The following is a 26212-nucleotide window of genomic DNA, read 5'->3' on the forward strand; positions in this document are numbered from 1 at the left end:
CTGCACACAGCTGCAGGGCCTGGCGGGCCCTCTCAATTTCTGGATTGTCTACAGTGGAAGTCTCATTGGGGAAGCCATCTGAACAACGGAGCAAAAAAGAAAATATACATTTCAACATGCAACATTTACACTAATATTTAGCCTAATCAAGCACATCACAATTAGAACCAGACGGCATCCGTTAGTCACTAAATTGCCTACTTTCAAAGCAATTATGCTACCTACCATGTGCTTTTTGATAGCTAGCTAAGTCAACCTTGATGTATAAAAAATATGTATATAGGCCTTTAGCTGTCTATAATGGTCTTTCCGAAAGTCTGCAACTACACCACAAATGCTAAGTCATTTGTTTAACACCACAAAGAAAAAAAATACATTTGTTTAAAATGGAATACCTAGACAACCTTACTATTACTTCTTCCTTTCCACAATCCAAATGAAAGAATGGAGTATTCAATTTTTCTCCACACAAAAGGGATTGTGGGGCGCTGATCGTAGTGAAGAATCAACTTCTCTTTTTTCTCTTCTTTTAAGTTGCCAGGTGATCCCATAGTATCAGCAGAAAAATGCACAGAAAATAATAAATAAATGGGAAGAGAGATGGGAAGTAACAAAGTACAATACTTTGTTACTGTACTGAAGTAGATTTTTTCTGATATTTTTACTTTTTAATTTTGTGGCGACTTTTTACTTCCACTCCTTACATTTTAAACACAAATAGTGTAGTAACTAGAAGTCCTTTTGGTGCCTTGTTCCTGTTTTTGTCTGGTAAATTCTAGCAAACTGAACAGACGGCTAAAAGCAAAAGAGGGGGCACCGGTAACGCTAACGGAGGTGTAACGTTACGGTGGCTGCTGTTAGACTCAGTTGTCTGGGTCTGTTTCCCGATGGTTCTGTAAACTGCCGTTAGCGTCCTTAGCACCGTAGTTAAGTGCTAACCAGGATGGTTGCTAGCTAGCTGGCTGGGGTTTGATTGTGGAGGTGTCCCCCCGCCGGGGCTGTAATGATAGTGAATGGTTGCTAGCTGGCCGGGGCTGACGGTGAAAGATGTGTCTGCGGACCGGGCTGTTATCAGCTCTCATCCCGACTGAAGCCTCGCAGCGCCAGGAGACTGAGGTAGAAGACAGAGGTTTGCTAACAAGCTAAATTACCAGTAGATTAGTCATCTATCTATACGGTTAATGTTAGCCTACTGATGAATTTGTGGTTTAGCTAGCCCAGAGTCTTTAACCACGGTCCAAACAATCATACTAAAATAAATGAGCGTGTTGGACGGTGTCGTAATCTTACGTTACGAACCAACATTAACATTAGCATTAGCATTAGCATTAGCTACTTGTCAACCAGCACCTTTACAGTAGGCACCAAAAACTTTTCCTCTTCATTCCCCATACAGCGTGGGAGGGGAATTGTTACCAATATTCTTGGTCTTATGTCTCATTTAGTTAGAGTTAACAACTGATATGATTTTGGAAACATTATTTTAAAGTACAATAGAATCTTTCAATGAATTAGTGACAAAACAATGCCTCAAAAAAAAAAAAAAAGAATCAAGTTTGCATCGAATTTTGTAAAAAATCGTGAACCGAATCAAATCAAAGTTTGGTGTATCGTTACAAACCTATTGAAAGCATTTATTTATTTCGACAGGGTTAGTTTTAATATTACCATCTGAAAATTTAATAGCAGGAATGTCTGCAAAATAATCACTAGATCTTAATCTCAGAGCGAGAAGAGGACTATGTCTCGCACTCTGAAAGTAATAGCGCTGTCTTGCTCTATGGATGAGGAGTTCTAAAGCTACCCGGTCAGTAAATTTGTTTGTAACAGTGAGTCTAATCTGGGGAACTCAGCTTCAAGAGGACAAAGGAGATCGATCCTGGAAAAGGATTTATGTTTACCTGAGAAAAAGAATAGTCCTTACAGGTGGATTAACTGTACACCAATTATCTATAAGATTTCAGAGCATTTGTAACCTGATCTGGTTCCTGGTAGACGCGTTAACTGCCACAAATGCATTTTTCTGACACCATATTCTGTTGTAGAGATCCCATCCTGCCTGTATCACCTGACCAGAGGACAACCCTTTAAGTGGAGATTCCATTTGACAACAATGGCTACTCCTTTGGTTTTTGAGCTAGCTGATGAGGATGCATTGGATCTATTGGCTAAGAAACTAGAATAGACATGTTTTCAGTTATTTCACACATTTGTTCATTCATAGTTTTGATGCCTTCAGTGATAATCTACAATGTAAATAGTTATGAATATAAAGAAAATGGATTGAATGAGAAGGTGGTTCCAAACTTTGGCCTGTGCGGTATATTTAAAGCAGGTTAGAAGCAAAATACACTAGACATAAACATGAACGCATAGTTCAAGTGACTAAGCTGAGCCGAGGATGTGGCCAGCAGAGAGTGGTTGCTATGGTGCAGAGTTGATTAGTGGATGGGTTGCAGCTGTATATATTACCTCAAGCTGGATCTCACTTTATGTGAGGGCTCTTCACCTGACTTCAATAAAATGGCATCTGTGAAAATAAACCTTAGACATTCACTCTGAATAATGAAGATCCACAGGTGAGACATGGTATTATTAATTAAAGGTGCCCTGCCACATCAAACCGTTGTTAGCATTTTCTAGTGTGCAGTGTTATGCTCTCCCCTTGTTCTTCTCTCTCTCTGCCTATCTCAGGTGTTCCTGAGTGAGCCATTAGTGGGTGGCCCCGCCTCCTGTACATAAGGAAAGCTGGGAGCCAAAGATCTCTCACAGTCACACTGAAGCAGCCCTTGCACCAGGTGTTTGCACTGTTCTTTCTGGTGGCTTATTTCTTTAGAGGACAGGGGCTGGCAGTGTAGTTTTATGGGGGTGCTGGGTCTGATGGGCTATTTGTGGGTTGGCCCAGGCTTCTTCCCTTCTTTGTTGTTTTTTGCCAGACCTTCATACAGTTTTGCTAAATTCTTCAGTAATTAATTTATGTGCACGGCCATGCACTGTGGTAGTTTGTGGAACCTTGGTGCTAGAAATAGCTGTGGTGACTTGATTGCTGTAGTGCCCCCCCCACCTGTCCCCGTCCCAGTGGGTAGATACTTAAACTCCTGGAAATATAAACGTAGGGATTTATAGTTAACGTGTAGACACACTGAAACCACTAGACATGTCATGCATGGTAAGGCCTAACACAACAGACCCTTTACATACTTTACATGTGAACTGATCTCTTCATAATAATATCACATGTTATTTTCTCTTTAAATTAGCACACTTTTTCCTGGCCTGTTGAGGGGTGAGGCAGCTGCCATATGATTTCCCTGTGGAGGACTAACATGTCAACTAACCGCATCTCTGCAGACACCAGTTATGTTTGAAATTAGTGAATCAGTAAAGAGCATTTGATGTTGATGTGATAATACCAGGCCATATTCACCTGTGGATCTTCATTATTCAGAGTGAAAGTCAGAAGGTTTATTCTCACAGATGCTATTTATTGAGGTCAGGTGAAGAGCCCTCACATAATAAAGTGAGATACACGTCACTCTCCCGACTCCTGATTGCTGCCAAGCTGATTCACCTGCTCCCAGCTGCACAGCTGCAACCCATCCACTTATAGCTGCTGTGTGCTGTGCGTAATACTAGTCATGCAATGTTGAGAGAGCTCACTAAGCCAAGGAATAACAACATCTTAGAAATATTTATTTTGCATATGGGTAATATAATTTTTTTTTTTTTTTTTTTTTTTTTTTTGCAAAGTACTCCTGCACAAGGAAATACGTGAACATTTAGATTTGAACTGAAAGATAATTCCTTCACGTGCCTCTATGTCTGGGGCCATGTCTGACCTGTTGGAGGAGCATAAAGAATTTGTGTCAGACATTTTGATTTACAAATTACATCCTGAGGGGAAAAATCAAAAATCAAAAATGGAATTCCACCTTGCCAAACGTGGCCTGGCTTTTTAAAATTAAATTTCCAGTTTTCATTATTAGGAGGTAACGGGTAGCAGTGATGTTTGAGACAAAACATTTACTTCTTACCTTGGCCCCTGCTGACTTGGTCTCCAGTAGCTCCTGTGTGGTGGGATGGCACACCATGCTGACGGGAATTTGGTCTCATGGTTGTAAGTCAAGGGAGTCCACGTCCTGATGACACCCGTTTCCTTACAATCGCCCTCTGATATCTTTATGTAATGGTAGTCCTTTTCCTCTTTTATGGCATACAAACTCCACTTTCTGGACTTATTATAGAGTTTGCGATATCTGAAATGAGATTTGACGGACAAAACAGATGAAATATTTATATTCTATGCCTTTGTGATATGGTAAAGTAATAAGGTTACACATTAATAATCATCAAAGACACTTATTTTAACACAAGACAGAAACATGATGCGTATTTTCAATATGTAGCGGTCTTTTCTGGTAAGAAAACAACTTCAATAATTTGACAACACATGTGCAGCATTCAGCATATTCTGCCAGAGCGCTCTCTCTCTCTCTCTCTCTCTCTCTCTCTCTCTCTCTCTCTCTCTCTCTCTCTCTCCTCTCTCTCTCTCTCTCTCTCTCTCTCTCTCTCTCTCTCTCCTCTCTCTCTCTCTCTCTTTTCCCCCCCCACCCAGAGGTCTGGAGAACTTCCATTCCTTTTTCTTGCAGCCGCTTTTCTTTTTGCATCACTTCTGTATTTGCAGCGCATTTGTGTAGTTGGTTGTGTGTATTTGCAGAGAATTTGCTAAATGCTGCGCATACGTTTTGTCAAATTAATGAAGTTATTCTTAATTTGCTTGTGTTCTGTCTATTTGTCTGTGTTTTCTGAAGTTGCAGGGCGTTTGCCCCCGTCGGCCACCGTAGCTAATAGCACCGACACACTAAGCTCAAAAGACAAATCGCAACATTTATCAAAACAACTACCGTCCCAACATCAGCAGGATAATTTCACGATGATTATATTCTATGCATAATTAAGACTTAATATATACAAAGGGACAGAATTAAAACATCCTATAGATAGCGAACGTTAACAATAGAAGCTCACATTAGCTGGCCATAGGTAACGTGAAGTGATTTTCCATAACCAGAAATATACATTCAAAGTAAACTTACCTTGCAAGTAGTCAACTCATAGAAAATGAGAATTGTTCCAAATCCACTAATAATTTGATAAACACTCTTTACTTTATTGCCAAAGCCACGTCGGAATACACCATCGTGCTTCAAAACACTGGCAAGGATCCAGCTGAGGCTCGGCCTTTTAACATCCCCGTCATGACGTCACTCCATTTCCGGGAAAAATGGAAATGAAATAATGATTTGAATCATCAAACATAATTTTGAAATCATTAAAATAACCATGGGTTACATCGTTGCTAAATTAAATTAATTGCTTTTGTAGAATTCTGTATGACATCAAATTAGTTTTTCAAAAACATAGCTTTACCGCAATCTTAGAGAAAAACTACACTAACCATAATCTCAACGTTGTCAAAGTGTCTAGGAAGCAACGCTTTGTTTATTGATTGTTTACATCGCCATGTAGACCGATAAATCATAGGCTGCTAAAGCAAAACAAGATTGTTATATCAATCTTTATATACTCCTGAAGTTATTTTCACGACCTGTACACGCAAAATGGATATCTTGCTTTACTTTCTTTAGCTACTAAAACGTGATGGAATATAAGTAACTAGCTAACGTTGGCTAACACTATTATTGCACTCAGAAGGAAACAAAGACTAATCTTGGAGTTGTTGAAGACTCAGCAGCAAACACAAAGTCCGCCTATCTTGAAAATAGAATGAAGCTCATGTTTTTAGGCAGAGTTAACATTGCTGAACAGCTGCAACGTAGCTTGCGCTTAACCACCAGACTCCATTTAAAAAACAGTATTTTTTGCGCGTACAGAGCCAACATATTTCACATGTAAATGAGTAAAGTATGTCTTTATTTCAACCAGACTAGAGCTGTGATGGTTGGAAAGGTGTAGAGAAGACCAAATCCGCTTTTAATAGTTTTATTTGGTTCCTGTCGACTTTGAATGAGGTATGTTATACGGTGCTAAATGACTGTTTATTAACATGGAGTCTGGTGGGTTAACTATACGAGCCTTTGCACCATATATATAAAAATTATCCAAGTTTTGCTAAAATTTTAAATACAATATTGTTTTAATGGTGAAGTGTTAAAGACACGTTAAAAACAACTATGCCACCATACTTCATACTATTAATGTCTTTTATAATAGGTCATGAAAAGGTCATATTGCATGTGAACGAAGGCCAGTCTGTGTTCCATTCCCCTAAAATAAAGTGAATCCAAATACTAATCCCTTTCTGGTTAGGAAAACTAAAACACCAGCTCACTAAACCTTAGAAACCATAATAATATATTCCACTTTTCCTAATAATGTTTATCAGTTAATAGCCTTTAATCTCTGAAATTGTTTATATATATAGATACGATCCATTATATATATATATATATATATATTATATATATATATATATATATATAAATATAAACAAACTAATGCTCTAAATTCTAAACAATAATATCATAAACACACAGCATAAACTCACATGATTACATTAAAACCTATTAGTATAATATAAAACAATTGTTATAATCCACTACACTATATGCATTATGCATTAATCCACCTACTGTACCGAACACCAATGTAATTTTCATAGTTAAATAATATAACACGTAATAATATCTGTGGTACAGACTTCTAAAACACAGTAAAATATTTATTTTAAGTTCTTTCTCAACATTTTAAATTAACTTACATATATACAAAATGAACCCCCCCCCCCCACCAATTAAAACAATGAACATGTTTGTTTATAAAATATTTACAGCTATCATACATCATACAAATACATCTAAAACTACTATAAAAAACACTACTAATATAAACAACAATTATTACACAATCCACACAACCTTTTGGTCTAAATAATAAAGAGAATAACACCAAAATAATTTTTAATAAAAACAAAATAAATAAATAAACTATATTTTTTTATATCCTCTACTTCAATTCCTCATCTCCCTCCTCCCTCTCCATATGGACTGCTCCATTCCCCCTATGACTGGTCTGTCTAACTCCTCATTGCCCCCTCCCGTCTGTGGGACAGCGGTTGACGATCCTGCAATCTCAGGATCTTCCTCCATGTCATCTGCACCAAAGATAAAAACACATTCATTGTGAATGCACCTCACAATAATTATTTAATAAGTCAACCATTATGATGACAAATGTTCAACTTCCTGAACTACTACTGGAAACATACTTTAAGTGTAAGATGTTAACATTTACTTCAGTTTAACAAACTACAATCAACCGTAAGACCACAGTTATAAATAACACATTCTACTACACCTAAACCCCAAAACTTACCATCAAAAACTGCTGTTGCCAAAACAACTGGTCTTCCAGTTGTAAGACTTTTCCTTGAAGGCGTCTCTCCTCACTCCCATGACGTTCCCTCTCCCGCTTCAGGTCACGTAGAAGCCAGCGGTTTTTGGCTTCTGTAGCCGCTCTCAGCCGCGACTCTTTGGCTACCAACTCCATGACATCATTATGCTGATGTCATGCGTGTGTATAATTCTTGGCGGGACACATTCTCATCCCTAATCATGTACTGCAGAAAAAAGAAACATAATGACAGTAAACTACATCACACATTACTTTACACGATAAATATAAAAATAAGGTATGATATCAGAAAATAAATAAATAAAACGCATCTACTTCAAATGCATGTTGGCTTTTAATATTTTAATATCAACTTTTTTACTATAATCATAAGACTTGATAATTAAATATTTGTATTCTTGCAACAACCCCATCACAACACAAGCACACACAAAAAACAAAAAGTAATACATGTTTACACTTGCTACACATAAAACCTGTTTATCGGCAGTAGGAATAACTATGTTATAAGCTAGTAAAAGACTGTATGTTACTTTTAATTGAATACTGTCCTTTCCTTGACCCAATATTTCACTTTAAATAAACAATTTAAACAACACAATACGTACTGTACACAATTGTAGTGCCTGCCTAACAGCTTGCACCTTGTCGTTTGCAACTTCCACTATTTTCATTGGAGATGCCATCTAAGGAACACAATAGGACACATTATACATTAAGGTAGTGACACATATGTATTTGTAATGGGGGACACAAGTGTCACTTCCCACTATTATACAACAATGATCCATTGCTAATGTGTCCATGCGCAAAACATTTAATGCAGAGGTGTGCAACATCTAAAGTATATTAAAAATATATACAACATTGTAAACTGCTTTGGCATTACCTAAATAACATGCAATATACAGACAAGATCCATGCTAAAAAAACGCTCCAAAAATCTATGTATATTTTTGCTTACAGATTATGGCTCCTACAACTGAATTAGATTAGAATTTAAAAAATATTACCATTAAAAGACCCATTAAATAAAATTATGTGAAAAAGTTTTATTCACAAACATAAACACACATTAGCAAATAACCTTTTATATACATTTAAATTCACACAAATATCAAAAGAATTAATCCAACCACACATTATATAAACTTCCCTTCTTCAATTGCCATTATTGTATTACTTTGCGCATTAAATTACCCGTATAAAACAGCGTGAGTTACACCAATGACAACTCCAAACAACAACAGAGCCCGATGGTAACCACAGCACGTATTCCAAAAGAACATGGCGCTCGGTCAACTTACTCAAACATAGCATAGGCTTACTATCAATGGTCACTTTGCACCACCAAATGGCAATTAATTTCTAAGAAGGAAAACGCTACTTAATATAAATTGTTACAAAGTAAAACACTTTGTAAGCACAAAGACAAAAATAAAGACAATCTTACCGTGTTAATAAGAACATGCAGCGATCTTTACAGCGGTAAAGAATGACCAACACAGTAGGCTAGCTTCAAATGACGTAACCAACATAAGATATCCGCTACAATTAATTTATCAAAAGTACAAATACTTAGTCAATTACATTACTTAATCTGGCTATTGCATAATATTGATTTGCGTCAAATCTCAAAACGTGACCTTTGCCAGAAAACCTTGTTTTAACACACACACACACACACAAGCTCTTGCACGCACGCTCACACACACATGCTCTTGCATGCACACACTCACACACACACAATGTATCCTATAGAAAGGTATTATTCAGTCATCAGGCCATCATCTGTTACCTGTCTTGTTACGGTCCGTTATGTCCGGCATAAATGGCCAAGCGACTAGGCATCCATCCATCCATCTTCATCCGCTTATCTGGTATCGGGTCGCGGCGGCAGCAGCTCCAGCAGGGGACCCCAAACTTCCCTTTCCCGAGCCACATCAACCAGCTCCGACTGGGGATCCCGAGGCGTTCCCAGGCCAGGTTGGAGATATAATCTCTCCACCTAGTCCTGGGTCTTTGCGCAACCAGGCATGTTTAGGTTAATAATTAATTGTTTAACTACATCAAGAGCACTTAAAACAATCGTAATTTATGCCTCGTCAAAATCAGCAGACGCCGCCTATGATAATAATATTTTACTGTAACACATTGGAGAAGTTTGTTGCAGGGTGCATTTACACACAAAACACATACAGTCAACAGTGTAACTTCAGTGATTTTTGCAGAAGCTAATAGTTGACATGTTTATAACCCAAATTTGTTTGGTGTTTGAATTTGTGATAAGTGAACACGTTTATTAATACAATACTTACAAACTATAATTAAACACTAATATAAACAAATAACATGAACAAAAACAAACACACACACCAAAGGTCTTAGTCGTCCAGCCATGCCATGTCTTCACATTTGAAGGACGCCCGTCTAACACCATAGTCCCAAAGCAGCTCGCGGTTGACGGCTACGTCTTTCGTGGCCAACAACAGTAGGTGTCTTTGGGTCCATCTGGTTCAGCGCAACACCACAGGCTTCACGAAAGCCTGCCGTGCCCCAGTTCCAAGGCATCCCTTCCAGGTGCTCCAGGTGAGGGCCATCATCAGGGGAATCATCTGGAATCCATATAGTTTTGTCCCCAGGTTTCCCCTGAAGAGAGATAGCACATCTGTCCCACTGGTATTTCTTTCATCTTCTTCTTCCCCTCTCACTATGAGACGAGCATTCAGTGGTAGTCACATATCACATCACCTTTCGAGAATCGCATGGTAGTGAATACGTATAAACATATAAACAACTGTTGCTTCCACGGCAACGTCATTGCAACGTTTGGACTTTGCCTTTCTGTTTTTCCTCACCTTACCCTTCCCTTGGGTTCTCCAAATCCTTCAAGTCAATCCCTTCCACTTTTGCTCCACCACTGACTTGATGATGTCTTGGTTGTCTTCTATCGCTGCTTTCAATGGCGATGGCCACATCTGAAGAACATCCCATGCAGAGTGGACATTTGTCCTCCACTTCTCCTTGGCCACAACAGCTTTAACTTTTTCCTCTGTCCTTCTCTGCCTGCCTGCCAAGGAACCTGGGAGTGTGTGAGAGAGAGAGAGAGTATATGACTTCTCATATAGTCCTCTACTCCAGTTGTTTTTCATGTTTTGTTGTTTGCTTTTTTACATTAGACACTAGATATATTACAGTATATAGCGAGATGTGTAGCAGGGGAAAGAGGACCAAATGGAGGTTGGCAAAAAAACACAAGGGAATAAACTGTTTAAAACTCCACGGAAAAATCCCAAAGGCCGCAGGGATCTAGGGGAAAAAAGGGCGAGAAAGACAGGACTAATACACAAGGAAGAGACTTACAGCAGGGCATACGGAAACAGGCAGCAAGACAAGGTACTGACAGGCAGACAAACTAGAACAATCTGACAAGAGACAAGGGAAGCACAAACATTAACTACACCAGGTAACAAGAGGCAGGTGACAAGAGGGCAGGGAATCAGGTGGGAAACATCAGGTAATCACAAGAGCAGGAAGACACAGGAAGTAAACTAGAGGCTAAACAAGACAAAAAACAGACTTCAAAATAAAACAGGAAACAGAACAAGCAGACACACAGGGGATCACAAGACAGCAGGGGTCAGGGATGCTGGGCGTCCGCTCTGGTCGGGGAAGCTGGTCGCTGGCTGGAGGGTAGGGCGGCGCCACCTGGGACTGGGGATCTAAGGGGCCGGGCGCCAGCTGAGGCTGGGGATCCAAGGTGCGGGTCGGGGTCAGAGGCGAGGGAACCACGGGCCAGTCCGGGATCATCGAGGCCGCACACCGGCTCCAAGTCCACACAAACGCTTGCCGGAGCTGACTCTCTTCCACTCAAAAAGTTCCATACCTTAAAGATAAAAAGGACATAATCCACACAATTTTATAAACTTAAAACCCATTAATGACGAGTAGTACGCTGCTCTGGTATTACGAAAGGCCTTCCTATACGTTTTAAGACTATCTTGCCAGATTAAAAGAGAATTTTCCAGTTTGTTGGAATGCCAAATCTTCTCAAGTTTCCGTGATATTTGCTTTAATTTGCGAGTATCAATGTTATACCATGGAGCTGACCTTCTTTGTTTTATTATCTTCTTTTTTAGAGGGGCAACAGAGTCGAGTGTTGTTCGCAGCGTGCCTGCTGCACTATCAACAAAATGATGGATTTGGGAGGGACTGAAATTTGCATAGGAGTCCTCTGTTACTTTGTGACTTGGTAATGAATTAAATGCTAATGGTATCACATCCTTAAATTTAGCTACAGCACTATCAAATAGACATCTTGTATAGAAAGTTTTGCCTAATGGCGTGTAGTTCAGCAGTATAAACTCAAAAGTTATCAAGCAGTGGTCAGATAAAAAGGGATTCTGTGGGAACAATATTAATATGGCATACATAACCACTTGGAGTCGCGGATGAACTGATTTAAATTTTGGAGGTCAAAGGTCAAGGTTACTGTTTCATTATGGCTCCAGAACTGTCAATGTATTTCTCCTGAACTGAGTTTGAACAGCCATGTCATGTACATCCCCAGTGGCCTAATGGATAAGGCACTGGCCTCCTATATATACCTTGAGGGTACGCATCCCATCTGGGGAATTTTGGTGTGAGTGGCGCAGCGGAAGCTGGGCCCATAACCCAGATTTCGATGGATTGAATCCACAATCTACTAAATCTCCTTTGCTGGTGACACAATTGTAGACACTCTGAAAGGGTGATGCATCAGAGATTGTGACCCTCAACCTGATTTCCATGGTGAGATCAATCATGATATAACTGCTGTAAAGGTAGTTTACAGCGCCATGAAAAATGATGTTCTCGAGTAAAGTCATGTTCTGGCAGTTTACTGTCCATTTTGACAAATCAACACCCACTACCCTGTCAGGACCCTGTAGTAATGCTGTCTTTCCAGTGATGTGGTTGGGCTGTATACAGGGTTTGATCATATCCACTGGTTGCATGATTCAAAGGTTCAATACCCCGGTTCCACCGCCTGATTGCTGTCTTGTCTTTGTCGTTCAACGACTATTTGGGCTCACACCTTAACACATCTAAACACACCTGAAGCATCTCAGCCGAAAATCCCACTGCACCTTAAAAGGGTTGTCAAGCACTCCCAGCTGTGCGTTTTCAGAAGAGTGCCTTGTTTTCTTTTAGCTTGGAAAAAGGCTTTAGCTTATGACAAGATAAACAAATTGCAACATAGTGCAACTCATTAGTGTGTCCACTTCAGTTATGTATTGAAGCACATCCTTAGAGCTAATGGCCCTCATTTATTAAACTAACGTAGAAACCAGCGCAGATATGAGCGCAGAAATCCTCTTATGACAGGCTTCACGTGAGATTCATGAAACGTTCGTATCACAACAATCAGAGCGTAAGAATGATCGTACATTGATAAATGCAGCAGCTGGAAACGATCATAATTAAAATATCACGCCCCAATATATTCTCCGTTTTGAGGCCTCGCCTCTACTATTTACGACATGACCAGACGTAATCTGGCAAAGAAGCGGCACTTTTCTGAAGTGGATATATAACCCTGACATGTCAGTTTAATTTGCAGTAATGTGTACACCTATATGTAAGGTGTTCACATATGTATAAACACACAGTAGCAAAGTTTATGCAATTTGTTTTTATTTTACATGTTTTTTTTTTTGTGAGTCAGAGCCAGGCAACAGCTGGGAGGGAGAGCATATTAATAGCCTTTATAAATGAGTTGCATGCTTCTTAGAGAGGAGACAATATGAGAACTTTATGAATGTGTTATTGAATAGACTAGTGTGCTCTTTTTTTGATTTCCATCTTCTCAACTCCTCCTCGGACAATGAGGAGTCAGAGTCTGTGTGGTCATCATGTTGGGGTTCTTCACCACTTGAACTTGTCTCAAGATCATCGTCATCAACTTCCAGAGCATTTTGCAGTGCTTTTAACCTTAACCTTCTAGTTTTGTAGCCTGTAACCTTGTCCGGCAGAGCAACGTAAAATCTGTCTGCGGTGCTGGGGTCATGGCACATTTCCTTGGCCACCTGCTTTCTCTCCGTTTCGGAGAGGTGTTTGCTGGCCTGGAAACCCAAACAAAGACGTTTTTACAAATGATGATATGATAACAGTACTTAACAGCAACTGTGTGTCAACAATCTTAAACAACACTCCCAATTAACCTAAAACACCCAGTCGCTAAATTGTGTTTACGTCAGTTTTACTCAATTCTAATTCTAGCCCCCAAATTGAGGACTCCTACTTCCAAATTCTGATCAATGGCCAGAATCAAACTTATATTAAGTTCTTACTTGAGTGAAGACGCTGCTCCGGATCTGGGTGAAAAGTCACATTCCCCTTCATACCGGCATCCACCCGAGCCAGGTGGAGGACGCCAAACGGCTTCTTAATCTGCCTGCCGTTTGTTGAGTGGAATACATAATTGCTGTCCTGGCGTACAAAACATGCCCTTTGTTAAGTATTCAAGCCACTTAAACTCCTCATTATTGAGGGAAAAAGCAGCTTGACCGAATAACCTTTCGGTTTTGTAGTCATCCACCTTAGGATAAAAAAATGCAGACAATTTGTGAATTTCTGTGGAGAGGTGGACTTTAAAAGAACAATTCACTGGTGACCTGTGTGTTGCTTATGGGACTATGGTATGCTGACTTTAACCCTGTGGATCCGAGAGACTCGCCCACGAGCAAAAACAGCACCTCAGATTCATAGTTGAATCATTTAATAACCATAAAAGATATAAACTTACCGATTGTTGCTGCTAAAAGCTAATGAAAAAGTGGTTACGGAGGTCTCTTTGGAGTTTTTCTAGCCTCTACAGGTGATTTTCTATCCAGCATTGGAACTTCTTCCCTTTTTCAGGGTCGTTGAGCATTTTTCCATACTGTTGCATCCAAGATTTATCTACTCAATGTCTAGAATTCATCACGATTTCACTCATTTCTGCCGCTAGCTCCGTGCTCCATGTCTCCTCCGCGTGTGTCCGAAGTGAAGGCAAGCAACATGCCCATATATGGAATACTACATAACCCAAAGAGTATGGAGTCTGATAGAGGCCAATCCTCCCAGTCAAGCTAGTCTAGTATGCGATCAAAGATACATAGCGGACAAGATAGATACCTACCGTTTTACAGAGGAGAATGGCGTGACTGGTTTGAGATTTGGCATGTATTTGGGCCTTTTTTGAAGAACTATAAAGACTGTGTGTTTTATATTAGTTATGTTTATTATGTTTATTTTTGCATATAGGAGAACTGTTTTAGACACACAAATGCTTGAGTAGCATTGCTGTGGGTGTAATATCAATAAATATGACATTATTATGTGGATTATTAGCATAAGTAAATGTCATGAGGGCAAAAGCGTCTGGACTTTCTTTGAAAAAAATGTGTGTGACTCCCAAGACATATGAGAAGGTTTTTAGATTGGAAAATGGCTTATGTATTACTGCTCTGTCTGTGATATCAATACATATCTGGAAGATTCATGTCCCGTTTTATTTATTTATTTATTTATTTGTCTTTAAGGTCCTACAACCATTTTAACATTCAAGTGACCTCACTGCAACCCAAATATTCTATTAACCCAGTTTGTCCTTAAAAAATGATGTTCATATCTTGACTGTAGACAACAGGGTTGATGTTTTACAAACTTTTTTACCAAATAAATCCAGACAGACAATAAACTGTAAAAATGGCATTAGGGCTCAGAGGGTTTAGAGTTGTAGCAAACCAGTGACACATGACAGAATACCCAATTGCGGATGTGCGATCATGATCAATCTCCAGCCACCAATGTATTTCTTAGCATTTATTTTCAGTCTGTGTTACAAGGTTGCAGTGAACTTTGTATTGTCCAGCAGAAAGGCAACAGGTGTGTTACTTTTTGACTATGATTTATACCATAGCAGTGCAAGCATTTTGCCGAGGTTTTATTTCCAGCCATTGCAGTTGCATTTACAGGTTTTGGAGCCATATACAACATTAACATTACATGTTTTACCAAGGTATCTTCTTTTATTCAGTGATGTTTTTATTTCATTGCGGGAGTCATCCCAAAAGGATTAATAAAGATAAGTTTATCTCAGAAAAAAGTTTGAAAAAACAGAAAATGGGGGATGTAGCTCAGTGGTAGAGCTCATGCTTTACATGTATGAGGACCTGGCATCTCCAGCAGGTATTATGGTAGAGTCTTTAAAAGAGCTGCAACAGATATTACCTCCTGTGGTAATCTGACTGGTTGGGTTATAGAACGTAGTGGTAGACTAAGACCTCTTGTGACACAAACTAAGTGGTATGCTCTCTCTTTTATACCTCAGATTATCAGAAAGAACAACAAGCACTTTAAACGTGCATGTTTTACTGCATTTATGTACTTGTGTTGTAGGATATGTATTATGCTTCAGTTTTTATGGGCAGGTATGAGCACTGTTGGTTTCTATTTTTATAGATGAAATGAACTGGACATGCCATTAAGTTTACTCTTCAGCAGGTGGAGACAATTAATTTCGGAAACAGATGCTTTTTTAAACATCAACAGACTGTAAATACAAAGCATAGGAATTAGCAGACTAGCCTATCACAGAACGCAGACACAGTCAGCTACTCAATGAGTTTTACTCAATCTGAGGACAGATATTGACTCATATTAGTCATAACACTCATATTCAGCAAAAGTGCTTTATCCTCATCTCTAAGGCTTATATTTCAATCTTGTCACCCTACATGTAGGTGTACCCATATTTAAATAAACACACAGTAGCAAGAAAGGTTTGTACTTTATAGTTTTTTCCCAATTCTTCTGGTCACACTTGGCACTATTTCACATCTTTTGTCTGTAATTCTCTATTCTGTCAGGGCTTAACTCTGTCTTACCTTGTTTTATCTCGGCAAGAAGTATTGTGCTTTTGGGTCATCCGTCCATCTCTACATCAGAATCAGAAACACTTTGTTGATCCCTGAAGGGAACCTCTAGAAAAGTGGATTCCTTCGAGCCAGATTTGAACCAGCGACCTAAGGATTTCAGCTCCATGCCTCTACAGTCCTCCGCTCTACCAACTGAGCTATCGAAGGGAGCTAATGTGTACTCACGCACTTCCCATTCCTGTGATTGTAATGACACAGGACCCCCTAGAGGGAATTCTTAAGATTTTGCAAACACATTAACATTTTTTAACAAGGTATTGGCTCATTATTGCTTCAGTTGACTCCTTCAAGATTCTTCGAGATAAGCAGGAAGCTCACATAAATGATAGTTGCAAGGTCTACAAAATCTTTAACTTTGCAACTTTTCCCATTCTTGTGGATGTGATAACACAGGACCCCCTGGAGGGAATTTCTTCAGATTTTGCAAAAACATTCACATGAACTCGCAGATCAATTGATGAGTACCCCCCCCCCCCCCCCCCCCCCCCAGAAAAGAGGTTTTAGACCTGGAACAAGCCATTTTTTATTTCCTCGGGGGTCCAAGTGGAAACGAGTGAAAAAAGAATGCCAAAGAAGCTAAAGGAGAAAGGACCTGTTATTGTTTTTAGGGAGCAGATTTACAGCTATACACATAACAGCAGCCAAGGCCCCATCCAGAAATCCTACAAATGCAGCTATGGCACGGTTCTGGATGGGATCATACCTCAGAAGATTGAAGACCTTACCCTCTGATCTTATAGTACCTGGGTCCTTTATCGTGCCACCAAGCTATGCTTTTATCCAAACCTTTTTAAAACGTGTTCACCTTGAGCAAGAAGAAGTGTATGTTTTCACAAATCATCAAACCAGTGAGTCCGATGCGTGGGCTGGCTTTTGAAGAGCCCTAAACGATTCGATGCAACATGAATCATTCGGCTCTCCCAAACAGACTCTGGGACTTGTCATGGATGGTGGCTCATCTGATCCTCCCGGTCAGGTCCGTTATGCACTCCCGGGGAATGTCACCTGGATGTGGCGAGCCCGAGTTGGTGAGGCTCTGGGAGTGCAGCGCTGCCGTAGACCTGTGGGCAACGTCCGGCTTCTTGCAATTCCCTTACTTACCGTAGGCCTTCTTTGAGCCAGATTTGAACCAGCGACCTAAGGATTTCAGTTTTATGCCTCTACAGTCCTCCACTCCACCAACTGAGCTATCGAAGGGAGCTAATACATTCCCACGCACTTTGTGATCAAGAAGGTTCTTACTATTTTCAAAAAAGTACAAATACAATTTCATTGTAGGTTTACTGTGTGTCCTTAAAATGGTGCTTTCTATGTCAAATTCTTTTTTTGTGTGTCAATACGACTATGTTTCATTTTTTAAGTACATACTCGGCCTACATTTTGAAACGCATGCAGGTATACATGCATACAGTGGTGTGCATGCGTTTAGAGACACTTTACAGTTGGAGTAGGTCTAGACCACACACTATAATTTACAAGGACCCAACAGTTCTTGTAGTTCCCTCCAGAGCAAGCAACAGTGCGAAGGAAAAAAATCCCTTTTAGGAAGAAACCTCTGATGGATTTTTTTTCCATTTCATTTCATATATTTATTATACAGGAAAGTTAGAAAAAGTAACATTACATTACAATATAAAAACGGGCCTGACTCAGTTTAAAACTGGTTTTCAGCAGGTTCCTGTTCTGCTGAAACATAAAACATGGTACAGCACGTCAGGACAAACATTAATACAAGACATCGATATAGAAAAATAGATTTCGACAAATGAAATCCACAATACAGTTACATAAGGACAAAGACATTTAAACAAAACATCAGCTGGGCTGAACAAATACGGTCAGTGCAAACAAGGCTTGGACAATACATAAACACATTTTTTAATGGGCGGTTGGGTTTGAAATGAAGATTGTAGTAGTTAATGGCATAGCAGGGCACTGCGGCGACAGCTCCAAGCATGATTTTGGAGCCTCCCTGATCTAAGGAAACATGCTGGGGGAAAAAGAAGATAAGGACTCTGGGGAATGACTCGCCAGAGCTAGGTTAGTAACTTCTGGGACATGGATGCACACAAACGGAAAGATGAAAGAGAGAAGAGCTCAGTGTGTCAAAAGAAGTCCTTTGGCGGTCTAAAACTATTACAGTGTAACTAAGAGAGACAGGGTAAAGAGAGGAGCCTGGTCGGGCGAGAACTCTCCCCTGCTGGACTGGGTTGTACTGCACTGCCTTCCTCTTGTTTTATTATATTATTGATCATATGGTAAATTAATCTGACGACTATGAAGAGAAGCAGAGAAGAGAAAGGGTGCCATGTCTGCGGCTATAAACCCTCCCCCGCGGGAGGCGAATGCTGCGACTCCCTAACATTAAGTTTTATAAAAGAGGAGAGTTTTAAATTTACTCTTAAATGTGATGACTGTGTAAACTTGCGTACACAAGGTTAGACCAGACATGAGATTTTTTTGCAGCCCATCACAAATTGATGAATGCCGAGCTTTGCTTAGGAATTGGCGTACGCCCGTCTTCCACCTGTTTTAGGTTGTACGCACGTTTCATAAATGAGGGCCATGTGAGCACAATAAAGATATTTTGAAGAATGGTTTGTACTTTATAGTTCTAGTTTTTTTCCAGTTCTTCTGGTCACACTTGGCACTATTTCACAACTTTCATCTGTTGCTTCTATTCTGTCAGGGCTTAACTCTGTCTAACCTTGTTATGTCTCGGCAAGAAGTATTGTGCTTTGGGTCATCCGTCCATCTCTACATCAAAATTAGAAATTCTTTACTGATCCCCTAATGGAAACTCTGGAAAACAATTGCTCCTTCGAGCCAGATTTGAACCAGCGACCTAAGGATTTCTGCTTTATGTCTCTACAGTCCTCTGCTCTACCAACTGAGCTATCGAAGGAAACTAGTCAATACGTACGCACTTCCCATTCTTGTGATTGTAATGACACAGGACCCCCTGGAGGGAATTCTTCAGATTTTGCAAACACATTAACATTTTTTAACAAGGTATTGGCTCATTATTGCTTCAGTTGACTCCTTCAAGATTCTTTGAGATAAGCAGGAAGCTCACATAAATGACAGTTGCAAGGTCTACCAAATCTTTAACTTTGAAACCCGAAAACTGTCCCTCAAAATGTGAATCTCAGAATTTTCCTTCCCCTGAGCATAAACAGCAGAGCAGAGTGGCACAGCGGAACCGTGCTGGGCCCATAACCCAGAGGTCGATGTATCGATACCATTCTCTGCTAATTCCTATGCGTTGCATCAGCACTAAATGTATTTCCATTCTGTTGATATTTGGCATAGCATCTATTGCTGCAAGTGTCTTGAGCAGTGACGTGCGGTGATGTCAGTAAGAGGGTAGGCACTGAATTGTGAAAGCCAGATTACTGTGGGAAAATAATACAATGACTGAGGTGGTGATGAACAGGGCACTCAGGAACGGCCACGTAAAAGCTGGCTTAAAGTATATGCTGAATTAACCAAAGACTAAATAAGAGTGTGTGTATGTGTGACATATTATACATTATGCTTTGCAGCTGGGGTACGGCTAGGAGGGAGAGAACAGGAAGGGCTATCTTAGTCAGATAAGCTACAGTGAGCACGAGAAGAGGAGATGGTGAGGCCAAGGACACTGAAGTTCGAGGACGGTCTGATAACTCAGAGAACAGGACGTACAAACTAAGAAGGGAGTGAACATAGCTGTCTTGTGAAGTAAATGATAACTGAAAATAATAGACAGGCAAGAAGGAAGAGGCAGAGCAGGGATTGTACCCCAGCAACAGTATAGCTGACCAATCAGGCCCCACAAGGGGAACCAATATAACCCTGAGCACGCTATTGTTTAAGTGCCTTTTTGGGAACCTCTGTACTAGACAAGTTCCCATCAGGTCCGTGCACGTTAACTGCCCGGAAACGCATTTCATCTGTTGACCACAAGAATAAACGCTGTGTTAATTCATCATGGAGTCAGTTGTCAGTTTATAGAAGGATTTCTCCAACAAATTTGGTGACCCCGGACGTGATAACGTAATTGGACAGGAGAATCCAACTGGACCTTGGCATTGTGTCCACGGTCTGGTTCAGCTCAGCCACCGGACTGACATCCCGCAGCCCGTGAAGGGGACTGAGCGGCGATACTGCGATTCGTTGGTGTGATCACTGAGAGCTCTCAACAAAAAAGGTAAGCAGAAGCCTGTTTAAAATCAAAATTCTGTTATTGGCTGAAAACTAAATTGATGTGATCACATTTCAACTGTCGTAAGTGTTGTTTTAAGCGAAAAGTATTGATTGAATGTGCTGTAATTAAAGGGATATAAACAGATGAAATGTTGGGGCATGTGATGTGATTAAACAGAGAAAAACAACTAGAGAGTTGTGAGAGAATTGTTGAATAATACGGGTGGCGGTAGGAGAGGAAAAGGGACAAATAGTCAGAGGAAAATACGTCCAGATGGTTGACGAGGTAGGAGACTGCTAAGGACAGATAGTTCAGATGAGTGATTGTGAATTGCCACCCTTGGTTCTGTGTGAACAACCTGAAAAAGAATTGCAGTTAACAGATTGTCATTGTAATATTACGAGTCCACCGCGAGTGTATTTGTGTTAAGGAGTGAGAGGTCACTTTTTAAGTTGTAAAGATTATAGAGATGTACATAAAAAGGCTCTAGATGGAGTCTTAATGAAAAAGTTGTTTGTTGTTGCATGTGTGATTTTTGTTGTGGTTTGGCTTGTTGGATTTTTTCTCACTGCTTATTTGTTGTAAAATGACGACCCCTTATGGTAAAGTGTTAGTAGGGGCAGTGAAAAAAAAAAGTATGGCAATAAAGGAGAGGAGAAAGTAGCAAAAGAGATTGTGAAAGAATGGGAGAGAGGAGGATGGATTGAGGGAGAAGGGGCGCCGTCCCCGGAGAAAGTGAATGAAATAGTGAAGTATGAAAAAAGTAAGTTGGAGTATGCGGAAAGGCAGGCAGAGGAGGAAAAGAAAAGAAATGGTTTAAATTGACTAAACCAAAGCAGAAGGAGTATGAAGCGCAGAAAGAGAAATATGGGGTGGGGTTGAAAATGACAAATGCAATACAGAAACAATTGGGATTGACAAAACAAGATGACAAAAGTTCACCAAAACTGAGACAGAAGCTGAACAGAATAAAACCGCTAGCGCAGAGAAAACCCCGCTGCCCGCTGAGGCGCCCCCGCCAACAAACCCTTTTTATCCAGACATAAGAACCTAAGAATTTCCGCTCCACCGCCGCCGTATACAGGTCCAACGGCATCAAAACCCACAGTCCAAGCCCAGTGGTAACTGCCCATTTACAGCCAAATGCATTACAAATAGACGTACCACAGGACCCATTGATACCGGCATTAGAGGGCCGCGTACAGGATTTAGAATGTTATCTAAATTTAATGGTACAGTCAGCGTCAGGGGGAGCAGCAGCGGCTCCACCACAACCAGCGGCCACAGTCCCAGCCGGCCCAAGCAAAGCTAGTACCCCATATTCAGCGTCTTTTTGCCAACAAAATCCAGAGCATTTTCACATGTCAGTAAAAGGACCCAGTCCACCTCACCATAGTACCCCACAAGACTCAGGAAGTAAGGAAGATAGCGAACAGTCAGACAGCAGCAGGGAAAGTGAGCAAACAGACAGAAGCTCTAGCTCTAGGGAAAGGACTAAAAAACGACATAAACGCAGGCCCAGATCTAGATCACAAAGTCCTCAAGACGTTTTTGTAGCAGGCACATTTAAAGGTAAATTTACCAACGAGGACCCTGACGAAGTTATGCTGCGAAGATCAACTAGAATAAGGGAAAGACTTAACAAAGAGTTCAGAGAGATAAAAGAGCAGCAAGAGCAGCTGCGTCGAACAGTGAATGAGCTCAGTGAGGAAGAGCAGACGCGCCACACACCAGAGGCGGGGCTACAATGCCCACTCCGCCCAGTAGGAGGAGGAGGAGGACTGTTGATGTACACCCCTTACAGTTTTGGTGACTTAGATGCTCTGTGTGCAAAACTCCCCTCCCTGACAGGAGGGGCTGAGCATTTCCTCACAGCTTTCAATAGTCTTACAGCAGGAGTGCAGCTGTGTTTGGGAGATCTCAGAGCAGTATTGGGTAGAGTAATGGGAGCAGATGAAGCTAGTGCTGCCCTCACCAGAGGGGGAGCTGGACCCACTGTTCCCGCATCAGTGCCTGCATCAGCAGTAACCCCTGGCATTTGGGCTGAGCTGCACCGCATGTATCCCACAGTTGGGGATCATGCAGCATGGCATGATTTAAAAAGACTAAGTGATGAAAATTTTGATGCCTATGCAGATAGAGCAAAAAAGATTTGGCAGCGTGCTATGAGGGAACCGTGGGACCAGTCCGCCGCCACAGTGGCGCTGTTCCGCCATGGGGTACTAGGGGATTACCCACAGCAGTTCAGACACAGTTAGGAGGAGTAGTAGGCCTGCAAACAATGACCGATGCAACATGGGGTGAGAATGTGCGTCATTTCCTGTCAAAACACCAAAAAGGAGCAGAGCAACAAGAAGATGAATTAAAAAGACTACAAACTCAATTGTTAAAGAAACAACTGGAAGAATTAAACAAGCCCAAGCCCAGCAAAGCTAAACAAATGACAGTCTCACAGAACCCCCAACAGTCAGAAGCCCCAGTGTTGGAAGCAGTCACTCAACTCTTACAGAGAGCACAAGCTTCCTGGCCACCACCCCCACAACCACCATGGCCAGCGAACACGAGCCAGCAAAATTGGCCCACAAGAGGAAGAGGGCGAGGTTTTCAGAGAGGAGGAGGAATGACTAGGTCCAGGCCTGGAGGAAGGACCTCTCAGCCCTACTTCCTTTGCTACAACTGTGGTCAGCAAGGCCACTATGCAAGAGAATGCCAAGAGCCCCCAGCACAGCCCCCTAGAGGGCCAGGGAGAAATCCCTCACCCCAACCATACCCCGTGAGCCATGGCCACTGTCCCCCGCTAATCAGGCCCTACAACAGCAATGGTATGACCAACAGGGTCCACAATGAAGGTGTCCTCCCACTGATTTTCATTTTGGTCTGACCACAGAACCCCTCATTACCCTCACTATTCAAGGTAAACCACATGTAATGCTGGCAGACACAGGAGCAACGTTCTCCTGTCTAAATTCCACCTACTTCCCTCCTTCAGCTCAAACTCAGTCAGTTATGGGAGTCAGTGGGACCCCTATCTTACAGCACTTCACACAGCCATTGTTAACCGAATTTAACTCACAAACACACACACATTCTTTTTTGCTTTCCCCTGCATGCCCAGTAAATTTATTAGGAAGAGATCTTATGTGTAAATTGAATCTGTGCATATGGATGAATGTGGATGGCATTCATGTCACTCCTGTTCCTCCAGTATCCACTCCTGATTCCCCAGTCACCATTCTCTCCCTCACACCAACCCCAGTGTCAGAACTACACCAATATGTATATTGGTTACGCCTGCTTCCCACAGGCCCTGACACACCCTCCATTCAACATGCATTCAACATCCTGAAACCAGCCATATACAGACTGCACCCCTACATGTCCCCACTCCCACAAGTACACTGTACTCTACATGTAGCTGACGACCTGGACACCCCATATCAAGATGACTGGGAGACAAACATGCAAGGACAGCACCCACTTCTCTTATGCAGAGGCATATATTGTGGTAAAGAAGGGGTGGCTGCTTCTGTGGTCTTAACGCACTCCTCTGAAGACTGGTACACACTCTGGGACTCTTCTTCCCCGCATGTCACACTCGCAGTAGGATTTGGCCAGCAGGCCAGATCCTGGGCCCTATGATAAAACGTGCACTAACATTTAAATGGCTCCCCACCTCCACACCTGGCCTTCTAAAAGCTGACACTGACGCTGAAGACATGTGGTGCTTTAAAGGGCCTCACACAACAGAGAAAACATTGCCTGAAGTTCTCCCACTCCCCAGAGAACATGGACTCCCCTGCACTGACCATCCCAGCGCAGCTACCGCCCTACTAACTCTTCCCCAGCATCTGTTCACCACCGGCCCATATGACACTGGACTCTTAGAAACACATCCTGTGACTGTTACAATCAGACCGCAGCACCACACAGTCATTCACAGACCACAGTATAGACTCACCCCTGACCAGGTCCAAGGCATAGCTCCAACCATTCAGGGACTCTTAGAAGCTGGTGTCATATATCCCACTCGTTCTCCCTGGAACACTCCCATTTTACCTGTCCCCAAAGCTGGAGGAAAAGGATGGCGCATGGTGCAGGACTTCAGACCCATTAATGACATTACTGTCCCAGCTGTGCATCCTGTCCCAGACCCACATGTCTCTTTGACATCACTTAACCCCTCCTTCACCCACTTCACAGTGGTTGACCTGGCCAATGCTTTCTTCTCTGTGCCCCTACACCAAGACTCACAGGAGTACTTTGCATTCACTTTCAATGGTCAACAATACACGTATTCCAGGTTGCCACAGGGATATAGAGACTCACCTGGACTGTTCAACAGGATCCTCAAATCTCATCTTCTGCAGCTGCAACTCCCCACAACTGTGGTCCTCATACAGTATGTGGACGACCTTCTGCTGGCTGCTACAGATCCCCTCACCTGTGTGGAACAGACAATGGCACTGCTGACATTCCTAGCCTCAAAAGGCTACAAGGTCAAAAGGGACAAAGTACAAGTTGCTAGGAGACAAGTCCTCTTTCTGGGCAGACAAATTTCATCAGCAGGCCTTGGGGTGTCTCCCAGCCATAGACAGGCTATTCTGCATCACCCGCTTCCCCTCACAGTTGCAGACATGCTGTCTTTTCTGGGCCTCACAGGATACAGCCGCTCACATATCCCTGACTATACCAACAGAACTACATCGCTCAGGGAACTGGTGGCTGCTGCTGGTCATCGCTGTCTCACCGCCCCCCTCCTATGGACAACAGAGGCCGAGGCCGCCTTCTCTGACCTCAAAAGTGCCCTAGCAAGGGCAGAGACACTCACCTCCCCAGACTACTCACTCCCATTTCATATGGATGTTTCTGAAAACAATGGCTTTCTCAATGCCATTTTATTTCAGAAAAAAGGGGGAGACAGACATGTACTGATGTACCACTCATCAAGGCTGGATACAGTGGAAAAAGGACAGACAACCTGTGCCCGCTATGTAGCGGCGCTGGCAAAATCCATTGACAAAACAGCACATATTGTAATGTGCCATCCAATAACAATCCACACCACACATGGTGTCACAGCTTTTTTGGCCAGCAAGGAATTTGCATACAGTGCCACAAGGAGAACAAAACTGCAGACTGCCTGTACCCAACCGCACATCACCTACTCATCAGAAGGAATAAACATGGCCAACAGTATGAGTAGACAGGGAGTGCCACATGTTTGCGAGGAAGAAGCAGCCCAAGAAAGCAGAATAAGGTCAGATCTGGAAAACGTACCAGACATGTCGGCTGACATGTGGCTCTACACAGACGGATGTTGCTACAAAACAAAGGATGGGACTAACAAAGCATCATATGCAGTAGTCCAACAACACCCAGATGGAACACATCAGACATTGGAAGCAGGAATAATAAACCAACCAGCGTCAGCACAGAAAGCAGAAATAAAAGCTCTGATCGCAGCCCTTCTGCTAGCCAAAGGAAGAACAGTGAACATTTTTACAGACTCTGCTTATGCTCATGGAACAGCACACTTGGACGCGATCATGTGGAAAAGGCGAGGATACGTCACCTCTGCAGGAATGCCCATAAAACATCAGAAGGAGATAATGGAGCTAGTGGAGGCTAT

General features: G+C 41.7%; 2 non-coding genes across 2 annotated transcripts; both read right to left on the bottom strand.

Annotated features, from left to right (window-relative positions):
* Positions 1 to 16456: 16456 nt before the first annotated feature.
* trnay-gua (transfer RNA tyrosine (anticodon GUA)) lies at positions 16457 to 16544 on the bottom strand. Its single transcript is given in 2 exon segments — positions 16457 to 16492; positions 16508 to 16544. It is a non-coding gene; the product is annotated as a tRNA-Tyr (tRNA).
* Positions 16545 to 19214: 2670 nt separating this feature from the next.
* trnay-gua (transfer RNA tyrosine (anticodon GUA)) lies at positions 19215 to 19302 on the bottom strand. Its single transcript is given in 2 exon segments — positions 19215 to 19250; positions 19266 to 19302. It is a non-coding gene; the product is annotated as a tRNA-Tyr (tRNA).
* Positions 19303 to 26212: the final 6910 nt, after the last annotated feature.

This window comes from Etheostoma spectabile, unplaced genomic scaffold (assembly GCF_008692095.1).
Source record: "Etheostoma spectabile isolate EspeVRDwgs_2016 unplaced genomic scaffold, UIUC_Espe_1.0 scaffold00002007, whole genome shotgun sequence".
Taxonomy (NCBI): Eukaryota; Metazoa; Chordata; class Actinopteri; order Perciformes; family Percidae; genus Etheostoma; species Etheostoma spectabile.